We start from the raw sequence: 13,763 nt of genomic DNA, 5'->3' as shown, positions 1-13,763 counted from the left end.
TGGACATCGCCACTGAGTGTCAGGATAAGAGAGCCATTTCAGGTGGTGAGGGCTCTCCGACCAACATGGCTGCACCATCAAACGGAACATACTTCATACAGAATGGCTGGTGGCTTTGTGGTCACAAGGTTTATCCGATGCTGCCCGCCAACTGGACAGGAGTGTGTGCACCAGTGTGGGTGACAGACCACACCTACAGGATTCAACATCGTCAGCTGACGACAGCACACAACTCTTCTGGACGTCGCCGCAGGGCGATTACAACCTTTGACCCCCATGACCCTGTCTGGGGTGCAAATGTTCCGGACGACCATAAAATATGGCCTGTCGGAAACAAAGTTGTTCATGCGCTTTTTCCTTGGATCGGAGTTGGAAAACAATCTCTCTTCATCGAGACACTGAACTATCGTTTTCAATCCTTTGTGAACCTCTCACTGCAAGTCGATGATGGACAAAATAGAGAGATCCAGGCTACTAGACTAATGGTCTTGCAAAACAGGATGGTTCTGGACTTGTTGACGGCAGCACAAGGTGGTGTGTGCCACATCATTGGGACTTCCTGTTGCACATACATTCCAGGAGATAACGACACGCACATCAAGGAAGCCATGAACTCACTGAGGAATTTGCAGCAGGCCATGTCGGAGGATAACATCCCACATCAATGGGATTTCTTTTCATGGCTATTCTCTGGCGCGTGGTGGCAGTTGCTGTTGAAACTTGTGACTCCTGTGCTTGCTGTGCTGGTATTGTTGTGCTTGTTTACGACCTGTGTTATCCCGTGTTTGAAGTCTGCTGTGACAAGGTTTGTGTCTTCTACCGTGGCACAAGTGCATATACAACTTCTTAGAGATGACGGATGTGGTGACTGTGATGTGCTGCGAGACGTGGATTGCGTAGATGCTGTTTAGCTCAGCATTCTTTTACAGAAACTTGATGATTTGACCATCGAAAATGCCTTGCAAGTGATGGGTACAATGATGTACTGTTTCTGTGTTTTTCTTTTTCTTTTTTTATTGATAACATTCTGGTCGCCTAAGGCAGAGGGGCCGTGTAACTCTTTTCCTGCATTTAATCTGGCCGCAGGTTTTTCAGTTGCACACAAAATTTGGACTGGAGCATTGAGGGAAATGCCTCGTCTTCACTGGAAATTATTGCTGTCATTGTATTTTCTTTCTTATGTTTGATTGATCGGGTTTGACATACTCATATGATAAAACAGGGGGGATATGTTAGGGTTTGCAGAATATCTTCATCGTATGATTATGTTGGAATGTAACCTGTAATAATTTACCTAGCCTGTCCTGTCTTACCAAAAGTAGTAGACCAAAGTGCTAAGCTCTTTTCACCTGATTGACTAGCTGCAGAGGAAGCAATCAGAGTTGCTTTGTTTCCACAAAGTCGTAAAAGGCCCCCTGCTATGCTTTGATCAGCAGGGGAGCGTCTTCACCCCATCCTGGGTCCTCACACCCCCACTTTCAACCCCACTGTGTTTCTTCTCAATAAATATGCACCCGATGAGGCCTGACGTCAGACTTCATTCGACCATCGCTGTAAGCACAGCGACGAGTGAACTCTCCGCCTGCAGGTGTTTGAAACGACTAACTTGTCTCCAGTGTGGTTCTTGCAAAATAAGTTAGAGTGAACACTACCCTAACACACTGGCTTCCTGTAACATTTAGAATTGATTTTAAAATCCTTCTCCTTCTATACAAAGCCCTCAACGGGCAGGGACCAAGCTACATTGCAAACTCTCTTGTTAGCTATATACCTCCAAGAACCCTGCGATCATCTGCTGCTGGTTTATTGGAGGCTCCCAGCAACAGCAGAAAGAAGATCGGTGATGCAGCCTTTGTTAATTACGCCCCCAAACTATGGAACACACTGCCAATAGGTATCAGGGAGGCCAGGTCGCTAGATATTTTCAAAACAAAACTTAAAACTCATTTCTTTACCCGAGCATTTAACTAATTACGTTTTGTAAATTTCATTTTAAGCCTAATTTTATCTTTATCTTTATTTTATTTTTTACCTTTTCTTAAAGATATATTCTTTATTTTATTAAAGCGTGCTCCTATTTTAAACTCACTTTATTAATTGTGTATGCATACATTAATGTTTTGTTTTTATGTATTCATGTTTTTCTTTCATTGTTGTAAAGCGCTTTGAGCTGCATTTCTTGTATGAAAGGTGCTATACAAATAAAATTTATTATCCATCCATCCATCTTCTGTACCGCTCAGTCCCCACGGGGGTCGCGGGCGTGCTGGAGCCTATCCCAGCGTCATCGGGCAGTAGGCGGGGGACACCCTGAACCGGTTGCCAGCCAATCGCAGGGCACACAGAGACAAACAACCATTCGTACTCGCACTCACACCTAGGGACAATTTGGAGCGCTCAATCAGCCTACCAAGCATGTTTTTGGGATGTGGGAGGAAACCGGAGTGCCCGGAGAAAACCCACGCGGGCCCGGGGAGAACATGCAAACTCCACACAGGGAGGGCCGGAGGTGGAATCGAACCCGCACCCTCCTAACTGTGAGGCGGACGTGCTACCCAGTGCACCACCGAGCCGCAAAATTTATTATTATTATTATTATTAAATAACATAACAAATAAATAAATAAGAGGAGCAAAACGGAGCATGTGTGCATACAGCAGACAGTCAGAATATAGCGCAAAAGTACAGGACGCTACACAGAAGGGGGGAGAGAGTTCAGGATCCTAACAGCCTGGAGTACGAAGCTGTTGGTGAGTCTGGTGGTGCGGGAGCGCAGGCTCCCGTACCTCTTCCCAGAGGGCAGAAGATCGAACAAAGAGTGAGCGGGGTGACTCACATCACTCACAATCGTGGTCGCCTTGCGGGTGAGATGGGAGGTGTAAATGTCCTTCAAGGAGGGGAGTGAAGCACCAATAATCTTAACAGCCGTGTTCACTATGCGCTGGAGGGCCTTCATGTTGTAGTCAGTGCAGCTACCACCCCAAACAGCAATACAACTGGAGAGGACGCTCTCAATGGTGCCACGGTAAAATGTAGTCATGACGGCCGGAGGAGCACACGCTCGCCTGAGTTTCCGCAGGAAGTACAGGCGGCGCTGGGCCTTCTTCGCCAGTGATGCGGTGTTGGTGGACCAGGAGAGATCCTCACTGATGTGCACCCCCAGGAACCTGGTGCTGCTCACTCTCTCCACCACAGCACCGTCGATGGTCAGCGGTGGGTGTCGGGTGTGACCCTTCCGGAAGTCAACAACAATCTCCTTGGTCTTGTTGACGTTCAGCAGGAGGTTGTTGTCCTTGCACCACGTGGTCAGAAGGTCAACCTCCAACCTGTATTGCGTCGCCCTTGGTGATGAGACCCACCAGAGTCGTGTCGTCAGCAAATTTCACCATGCGGTTGGCGCTGTAGGTTGCAGCGCAGTCATGCGTCGGCAGGGTGAAGAGCAGCGGACTGAGCATGCAGCCTTGGGGGGCCCCCGTGCTCAGCGTGATGCTGGCGGAGATCTTGTCACCAACACGTACCACCTGAGGCCTCTGACTGAGGAAGTCTAGTAGACAGTTGCAGAGGTAGGTACTGAGGCCCAGCTTGGCGAGTTTGCAGATGAGTCGTTGTGGCACAATGGTGTTGAAGGCAGAACTGAAGTCCACAAACAGCAGTCTCACATACGAGTCCCTACTCTCCAGGTGGGTGAGGGCCGAGTGGAGGGCCGAGCAGATGGCATCCTCAGAGGACCGTTTGGCTCGGTACGCAAACTGGAAGTGGTCTATGGTGGGGGGCAGAATGGATCTGATGTGCTCCATGACAAGCCGCTCAAAGCACTTCATGATGATGGCCGTCAGTGCCACGGGGCGGTAGTCATTGAAGCTGGACGGGGCAAGTTTCTTCGGCACAGGTACGATGGTGGCAGCCTTGAAACACGAAGGGATGACGGCTTGCTGCAGGGAAATGTTGAAGATGTCCGTGAAGACACCCGTCAGCTCCCCAGCGCAGTCCTTCAGCGCTCGACCCGGGATGTTGTCAGGGCCCGCCGCCTTACGAGTGTTGATAGCGGCAAGCGCCCTCCTCACGCTATCAGCAGAGAGGCACAGGGGCTGCTCTTGTGGAGGAGGAGGGGCCTTCAGCGGGCAAGTGCTGTTCTGAGCGTCGAAGCGAGCAAAGAAGCGATTGAGATCGTTGAGCAGACGGATGTCGCCCTCACAGCTCTGCGGCGCGGGCTTGTAGTCCGTGATGGTCTGAATGCCCTGCCAAAGGCTCCGTGCGTCCTTGCTGTCCTTGAAGTGGGTGGTAATCCTGCAAGAGAACACCCTTTTCGCCTCCTTGATGCCCCGGGACAGGTCGGCCCTCGCTGTCCTCAAGCCAGCCTCATCCCCCGCTCTGAAGGCTTTGTCCCTGGCCCTCAGCAGCCCGAGGACAGCCCCAGTCAGCCACGGCTTCCAGTTAGCCCGAGTGACGATGTATTTCGAGTGGGTCACATCATCAATGCACTTCGCGACGTAAGAGGAAACAGAGTCAGTATACTCCTCTATATCCATCCGATCATTGCAAGTGGCCGCCTGCTTAAACATTTCTTAGTCAGTAGAGCCAAAGCAGTCTCGAAGCACATCAGAGGCACCCTCAGGCCACACTCTAACCCGCTTGCGAACCGGCCTGGATGCTTTCACCATTTGTCTGTATGCGGGCAAAAGCATAACAGTGATATGGTCAGAAAGTCCAAGATGGGGGAGGGGGGCGGCTTTGAAAGCTCCTTTATGTGAAGAGTAGACCAGGTCCAGGAAGCTGTCACCACATGTTGGAAAATTAACATGCTGGTGAAGACTCGGAAAAACAGACTTCAGGTTAGCATGATTAAAATCCCCAGCGAAGACGGTGAAACCGTCAGGGTGCGCCGTCTGTTGTTCACTGACAGCCTGGTACAGTTCACTAAGAGCCGCGATCCTGTCGCCTTCGATGTTGGAAGGCGGGATGTATACCGCGACTAGCAGAATCGCAGTAAATTCCCTTGGCAGGTAAAAAGGACGGCACTTAATGATCACAAACTCCGCCAGTGGCGAGCAGTGCTTGCATACCACCACAGAGTCCCGGCACCATTCGTCACGGATGTAGACGCATATTCCACCTCCTTGCGATTTTCCCCCTTTTACAATGGCCCGGTCCGCCCGATAGCACGCTAGCCGCTCCAGATGTACAGCAGAGTCCGGAATGTTGACAGTCAACCAAGTCTCAGTGAACACGAGCACACAGCAGTTACGCACTGTCCGGTTCGTAGATCTCAGCAGGCGAACGTAATCCATTTTGTTGTCGAGCGATCGAACATTCGCCGGAAGAATGGAAGGCACGGTGGGTTGGCCGCCAGCCTGGCCCGGACACCTCCGCGCTTGCCCCTCTTCAGCCTCCTCGCACACCGCTTCCGACGCTCCCTAACCGGGGGAGGAATAGCAGGCGAGTCCGGCGACGTTTCAGGACGGAGCAGTACTAGCTCCTTTAATGTCCCCGCTTCAAAGTCCAGAACGCCACAAAACTCTCTTTCGCCGATGTCGAGCAGAACCTGCCTGCTGTACTTGTAGCACGACTCAGTACGACGAGACGAACACACAAAACTCTCGGACAAACACTCATTAAACGAACAAAACACCGTACGGGCGGGACAGAGAGAGGTCGCTGCGTGTGCACGCGCCGCCATCTTGAAACCAATTGTGTATGTTCTTTTGTGTGGTTTTTAGTTTGTTCTATTCTACAAACCGGATTCGGTTGATGTTGGGAAATTGTGTAAAATGTAAATAAAAACAAAATACAATGATTTGAAAATCCTTTTCAACCTATATTCAATTGAATACACTACAAAGACAACATATTTAATGCTCAAACTCAGTTGGGAAAGAGCATGTTTACCACTTCGTTACATCACCTTTCCTTTTAATAACACTCAATAAACGTTTTGGAAGAGAGGAGACTAATTCTCTTAGCTTCTCATGTGGAATTCTTTCCCATTCTTGCTTGATGAACCGCTTCAGTTGTTCAACAGTCCGGGGAATTCCCTGTCATATTTTACGCTTCAAAATGCGCCACACATTTTCAATGGGAGACAGGTCTGGACTGCAAGCGGGCCAGGGGAGAACCTGGACTCTTTTACTTCGAAGCCACGCTGTTGTAACACGCGCAGAATGTGGCTTGGCATTATCTTGCTAAAATAAGCAGCGGCGTCCATCAGAGGCGTAGCCAGGAATTTTTCCAGTAGGGGCGCACGCCCACAGGAAAAAAGATCGAACATCACCCACGCCGTTCGCTGATCGCTAAAACAACATCCGGGTCCGGGAGGCAAACGGTGAATGGATAACATCGCGCACATAGAATAGCGCAAGAACATTCGCGCAAGACCGAAAGAAAAAAACGGCATGAAAATGAAGAATCGAAAAAGCTCGATTTTTTTCAACCGGGGCGCAGGGAGTCCTAACCGGGGCGCCGCCCCGGCTCGCCCCGGCTTGGCTACGCCTCTGGCGTCCATGAAAAAGACGTCGCTTGGACGGCAGCATATGTTGCTCCAAAATCTATATGTACATTTCAGCATTTACGTTGCCTTCACAGAAATGTAAGTTACCGATGCCATGGGAACTAATACACCCCCATACCATCACATATGTTGGCTTTTGAACTTTGCGTCGATAACAGTCCGGATGGTCCGCTTCCTCTTTGGTCCGGAGGACACAACGTCCAGTGTTTCCAAAAACTATTTGAAAAGTGGACTCATCAGACCACAAAACACTTTCATTGTTCATCAGTCCATTTTACATGAGCTCGGGCCCAGAGAACCCAGCGGCGTTTCTGGATGTTGTTCATAAACGGCTTTTGCTTTGCATGGTAGACTTTTAACCCACACTTACTGAGTAGTGATGAACTGTATTTACTGATAGTGGTTTTCTGAAGTTTTCCTGAGCCGATTTGGTGATATCCTTTACACACTCATGTCGGTTTTTAAGGCAGTGCTGTCTGAGGGATCGAAGGTCACGGTCATTCAGTCTTGGTTTCCGGCTGTGGCGCTTACGTGCAGTGATTTCACCAGATTCTCTGAACCTTTTGATAATATTATGGACCGTACATGTTGAAAACCCTAAATTCTTTGCCATTTTGCTTTGAGAAATTTTGTTCTTAAACTGTTTAACTATTTTCTCACGCAGTTGTGGACTAAGTGGTGAACCTCGCCCCATCCTTGCTTGCGAATGAGTGAGCATGTTTGGGGAGGCTCCTCTTATATCCAGTCATGGTACCCAATTAGCCTGATCACATGTGGGATGTTCCAAGTAGATGTTTGATGAGCTTTTCTCAGCTTTCTCAGTATTTTTTGCCACCTTTCCCAACTTCTACTGGAAGTGTTGCAGCCATGAAATTCGAAGTTAATTATTATTTGGCAAAAAACAATTAAGTTTATCAGTTTGAACATTAAATATGTTCTCTTTGTAATGTATTCAATTGAATATGGGTTGAGAAGGATTTTCAAATCGTTGTATTTTGGTTTTATTTACATTTTACACAATTTTCCAACTTCAACCGAGTCCGGTTTGTATTCTTATCTTCTGTTCTCTTCTCTAACTTTATTACTGTTTATAAGACGAATAATGTGGAAGAAACTACACCAGCCATAAAATGCATAATAAAGAAGAAAAAATATATATATAAGTTGCTCCGGAGTACAAGTAGCATGTTTGGGAGAACTTTATTTGACAAAATCCAACACCATGAGCAGGCAACAACAGGTAAAACGATACGGTATGCTAATGTTACATAAACACAAACGAGGAGCTGAGAACTTGCCTGACGTAACATTAACAGTTATTCAAATAACTATAACATGAATAACACGTTTATCAAACCATCTGTCCAAATTCAAATCATTAAATCTATCGAAATCTTCGTCCTTTGTGTAAACAACGGCGCTTCTGACCCCGGAAGTGTGTGCGGTGCGCCGCTGACATCAGTTGCAGTTCAAATTATTACACAGGCCCATATAACTATATATAAACTATATATCAAATAACTACAACATAAATAACAATTATATCTAACCATGCGTGTCACTCCAAATCATTAAATCTATCAAAATCTTTGTCCTCTGTGTCACTTAAAAAAAAAGAAACGCTGCTGACTCCGGAAGTACATGCGGCGCTGACGTCAGACTCGTCGTCAGTTGCGGCTCCAATTATTCCACAGATCTATATGACTGATGACTTATCAGTTGGTTCGGCACCCTGTACTCCCGAAGCACCCTCCACAGAATTCCCGAGGAACACGGTCGAACGCCTTCTCCAAGTCCACAAAACACATGTTGAGCGAACTCCCGTGCACCCTCGAGGATCCTGCCGAGGGCATAGAGCTCGTCCACTGTTCCACAGCCAGGACGAAAACCACACTTCTCCTCGTGAATCCGAGATTCGTCCTCTCGACAGACCCTCCTCTCCAGCACCCCTGAATAGACCTTACCAGGGAGGCTGAGTGTGATTCATCTGTAGTTGGAACACACCGTCCGGTCCCCCTTCTTAAAGAGGGGAACCACCAATGGATCTGCCAATCCAGAGGCACCGTCTCTGCGTGTCCACGCAATGCTGTAGAGGTGTGTCAGCCATGACAGCCCGACAACATCCAGAGCCTTCAAAAACTCCGGGCTGATGTCATCCACCCCTGGGGCCTTGCCCCCGAGGAGTTTTTTAACTACCTCAGCGACTTCGACCCCAGAGATTGGAGAGTCCACCTCAGAGTCTCCAGACCCTGCTTCCACAATCAAAGGAATGTCGGTGGATTTGAGGAGGTTAGTATTCTCCCCACCGACTCACGACGTCCCGAGTTGAGGTCAGCAGCACTCCATCTCCACTGTAAACAGTGTTGACGTTGCACTGCTTCCCCCTCCTGAGACGCCAGATGGTGGACCAGAATTTCCTTGAAGCCGTTCGAAAGTCATTCTCCATGGCCTCGCCTAACTCCTTCCTCGCCCGGGTTTTTGCCTCAGCAACCGCCGAAGCCGCATTCCGCTTGGCCATCCAGTACCAGTCGGCTGCCTCCGGAGTCCCACAGGCCAAAACGGCCTGATAGGACTCCTTCTTCAGCTTGACGGCATCCCTTACCACTGGTGTCCACCAGCCGGTTCGGGGATTGCCGCCACGACAGGCACCGACCACCTTACGGCCACAGCTCCGGTCGGCTACCTCAACAATGTAGGCACGGAACATGGTCCACTCGGACTCAATGTGCCCCGCCTCCTCCGGGATGTGGGAAAGGCTCTGTCAGAGGTGGGAGTTGAAGCTCTTTCTGACAGGGTATTCTGCCAGACGTTCCCAGCAGACCCTCACAGTACGTTTGTGTCTGCCAGGTCGGACCGGCATCTTCCCCCACCATCGGCGCCAACCCACCACCAGGTGGTGATCAGTTGACAGCTCCGCCCCTCTCTTCACCCGGGTGTCCAAAACATGCGGCCGCAAATCCGATGACACGACTACAAAGTCGATCATCGAACTGCGGCCGAGGGTGTCCTGGTGCCAAGTGCACACAAAAAGGGTGGGTACTCTGAGCTGCCGTTTGGTGCACAGACACAAACAACAGTCAGGACCCGTCCCCCTACCCGAAGGTGGAGGGAGGCTACCCTCTCGTTCACCGGGGTGAACCCCAATGTGCAGGCGCCCAGCAGGGGGGCAATAAGTATAACCACACCTGCTCGACGCCTTACACCGTGGGCAACTCCAGAGTGGAAGTGAGTCCAGCCCCTCTCGAGAGAGCTTGTACCGGTCCCCAAACTGTGTTTGGAGGCAAGTCCGACTATGTTGAGTCGGAACTTTTCTGCCTCGCACACCAGCTCGGGCTCCTTTCCAGCCAGAGAAGTGACATTCCATGTCCCAAGAGCCAGTTTCTCCAGCCGGGGATCGGACCGCCAAGGTCCCTGCCTTTGGCCGCCGCCCAGCTTACTTTCCATCCGACCCCTTTGAGCTCTCCCACAGGTGGTGAGCCCATGGGAAGGGAGACCCAAGTTTCCTTTTTGGGCTGTGCCTGGCCGGGCCCAATGGGCGAAGGCCCGGCCACCAGACGCTCGCCTTCGAGCCCCACCTCCAGGCCTGGCTCCAGAGGGGGACCCCGGTGACCTGCGTACGGGCGAGGGAAAACTGAGTCCATATATATTTTTCTTCATAAGGGGTTTTTTGAGCCCTGATGTCATGTCTCGTCCCCAGTTTTGTGATGTGTATAGGTTGTCATCGTTTCTGTGTGTCTGTGTGCTCGCCCCTCCCTTCCTGTGTGCCCTTGATTAGTGTAATCACACGCACCTGCCTCTTATTGCCTGTGTTGTATTTAAGTTCTGTTTGTGTGCCACTCAATGTCGGAGCATTGCATGAGATGTGGACAATGCATGTCTCACTGTCACGCGGTTTGTTTGGTTCCTGTCTTTTGTTTCACGCTTTGGCGGTCAGTCCTTTTGGTTTTGTTGTTTAGTCACGTCAGTTTGCCGGGTTTGTCCTTTGAGTTCCTGCAATAAACCCTGGTCCAAGCTGCATTTGGTCGTCCTCGCTCCATTCCTCTCCGTTCCTGACAGAATGCTCTGACCATCACAGCGACCAGCGCTTGGACCTTCCACCATCAGCTCCCGTCCGCGACGGCCGATCGACGTCCGTCGTCCGAGCAGGTTCCAGCACCATGGGCTTCGCGGCCGCCATCGGAGTGCCTCCGGCGTCATCAGACTCGCGGTCGCCATCTGGCTCCACCTCAGCGTTGGAGGACCCGCGGCCGTCGCCAGATTCAAGCCAGCTGCGCCGGACCCGCGATCGTCGATGGCCCCACCCCTACTGCTGCAGCGCGTGGTGACTCTTGCCGCTGCGTACAGCTCCGCCTTCCAATTGCCGCTGATTGCGGTCCGGACTTCAAACTGCCGTCGATTGCGGCTCTGACTTTCCAAGTTGCCGCCGTTTGCGGTTCTGTCACCGAGTTGCCGCCGATTGCGGTTCTGTTTCCCCGAGTTGCCGCCGATTGCGGTTCTGTTTCCCCGAGTTGCCGCCGATTGCGGTTCTGTTTCCCCGAGTTGCCGCCGATTGCGGTTCTGTTTCCCCAAGTTGCCGCCAGAGTGCGGTGCGGTTCGGTTCCCCTCGTCGCCGCCCGAGTGCGGTTCGGTTCCCCTCGTCGCCGCCCGAGTGCGGTGCGGTTCCCCTCGTCGCCGCCCGAGTGCGGTGCGGTTCCCCTCGTCGCCGCCCGAGTGCGGTGCGGTTCGGTTCCCCAAGTCGCCGCCCGAGTGCGGTTCGGTTCCCCTCGTCGCCGCCCGAGTGCGATGCGGTTCGGTTCCCCTCGTCGCCGCCCGAGTGCGGTGCGGTTCCCCAAGTCGCCGCCCGAGTGCGGTGCGATTCGGTTCCCCAAGTCGCCGCCCGAGTGCGGTGCGATTCGGTTCCCCAAGTCGCCGCCCAAGTGCGGTTCTGTGCCCCAAGTCGCCGCCCGAGTGCGGTTCTGTGCCCCAAGTCGCCGCAGAGTGCGGTTGTTTCCCCAGTCGCCGCCGTGCGCGGTTCAAGCTATTCCGAAAACCAGTAGGGTTGTCTGGACTAGTGCGCTACCCCCCCGCCCCCCCGCGTGCCGCCGTGGGGGGTTGGGTTTTTGGGACGTCGGGAGCCGTCCCTTGTGGGGGGGGGTTCTGTCATGTCTCGTCCCCAGTTTTGTGATGTGTATAGGTTGTCATCGTTTCTGTGTGTCTGTGTGCTCGCCCCTCCCTTCCTGTGTGCCCTTGATTAGTGTAATCACACGCACCTGCCTCTTATTGCCTGTGTTGTATTTAAGTTCTGTTTGTGTGCCACTCAATGTCGGAGCATTGCATGAGATGTGGACAATGCATGTCTCACTGTCACGCGGTTTGTTTGGTTCCTGTCTTGTTTCACGCTTTGGCGGTCAGTCCTTTTGGTTTTGTTGTTTAGTCACGTCAGTTTGCCGGGTTTGTCCTTTGAGTTCCTGCAATAAACCCTGGTCCAAGCTGCATTTGGTCGTCCTCGCTCCATTCCTCTCCGTTCCTGACACGTGATTTGTCTGGCCCCTCACCTAGGACCCTTTTGCCATGGGTGACCCTACCAGGGGCATGAAGCCCCAGACAACATGGCTCCTAGGATCATTGGGACACGCAAACCCCTCCACCACGATAAGGTGACAACTCACGGAGGGGGTAATAAAACAGTAGTAATAGTAATAAAATGAAGCAGTACAGTTATGAAAGTAATAAAATTAAAGTCAAAACAGTAATAAAATCATAATGCCATAATGAAAATGATAACAATATTGATAACACGCAAGAGAGATGACACAATAGTCCAAAACAGCGTATGTATACCATGTGTAACGCCCTCTTCATCGGTCCACAGCCTCTCTTGCGTTGTATTATTCCGCCGGGCACACCAACTAGTTCCCTAGCACGATGCTCACGTCATGCAATGTTGCTTAAGTCAAAAAATTGCTGGCCATTTGGGAAGAAAATGGCTACGACGGTGTGAAAGGAAGACCGGTGATCCACAGCGAAGTGTAGAATAAGAAAAATTATAGTTGTAGGAGTTGAAATGGGACAAGACCCCTCGGAAAAGTGGTCCCAGATGAGTCCGTGAAGCAAGTGGTGACGGTGGCCACGGAATACCCTTGCTTGACACGGAATGAATTGGAGAAGCTGGAACTCTGGATTTCCGAAAGAGCGATTCGTGCCGCCTTACGTGATTGAACTTTGTAACAGACTCTATGTCAAGACATGAAGGGCTGAAAGCCGTGAGAAGAGCCGACGCCAACAGTAATCGTGAGCGTGATCAAGATGCTAGAAGAAAATAATCCAGAGGGTGAGCAGTTGAAACCATTGCCAGCTGACCCAATTCAAGCTAAGAAGTAACCAAAAGAACCAGATCGCAGCTGACAACCTAGCTGTCCCCGCCTTGGTGTGTTTGGCCGCAGGCAAAGGTGAGGTTATCATACGAAGAACATCGAACGGTAAAATGGCCGGTCAAGCCCTGGACCTGCTGAGAAGAGCCACACGGGTCTGTCCCCCTCGGCGACGTGACTCTTTTTATTGGAACAGGGGCGACGAAACACCGTGTGAGCATCTGTGAGCATCGTTGTCAAGTGGAAGGAGACTAAAGTGAAGACCCAGGCCTCTGGGAGGAAGACTACGTCGGTGCTTTGGAGACACGACACGTGGACTGACTTTTTGACGACTCCCGGAGCCTCTTCGGCCCCGGGACTCCGGATGTTATACAAAACAAATCGGGAAATAGTAAGTGAGTATGCTCACTGTCCCAGAAAGGTTGGGATGACGGGGTAACTCCCCAGCATCGGTGATGTAGAAGGGTGCGAATTTAGAGGTGCGCATTTAGTAATTTTAACGCACCAGCCAACTTTGCTAATCTAACATTATATTTGATTTGCAAATGAAAGTTTGAGGATAAATTTGTTCGAAGAAATTTGATCCTCAAGGAGGGGGAGGGTCAAGAGCAACGGTACAGCAATGCCTCGTGTGTTATTGGAAAAAAAAAAGGGGGAAGTACCAGATGAATTTGCATCCCTGGCCCCAACTTCCTGCTTTTTGAATTGCAAACGTCTCCTTAACAGGGCTCCAAAAAACCTGTGTAGAAGGATGTTTGTCAAAGTTAATTTGGTAGATAAACCCCTGATACTAAAATGTTGAGAGATTTTGTAATGAAAACTTCCTCCTTTTTGAATTGTAAACGTCTCCTTAACAGGGCTCCGAAAAACCTGTCTCGGAGGACATTATTCAGAGAGTGTCAAAGTGT

At 50.8% G+C, this 13,763-nt stretch overlaps 1 long non-coding RNA gene across 1 annotated transcript; it reads right to left on the bottom strand.

The window, feature by feature from the left end:
• Positions 1-733: 733 nt before the first annotated feature.
• LOC119132884 lies at positions 734-13,175 on the bottom strand. The gene is made up of 3 exons (XR_005099970.1): positions 13,163-13,175; positions 2,911-2,917; positions 734-868 (listed from the first exon to the last, which is right to left on the bottom strand). It is a non-coding gene; the product is annotated as an uncharacterized LOC119132884 (long non-coding RNA).
• Between the last annotated feature and the right edge of the window lie 588 nt (positions 13,176-13,763).

The sequence above is a fragment of the Syngnathus acus genome, chromosome 13 (assembly GCF_901709675.1).
Source record: "Syngnathus acus chromosome 13, fSynAcu1.2, whole genome shotgun sequence".
Classification (NCBI taxonomy): Eukaryota; Metazoa; Chordata; class Actinopteri; order Syngnathiformes; family Syngnathidae; genus Syngnathus; species Syngnathus acus.
The sequence above is the reverse complement of the archived record's forward strand: the minus strand, read 5'-3'. Positions and strand labels throughout refer to the sequence as shown.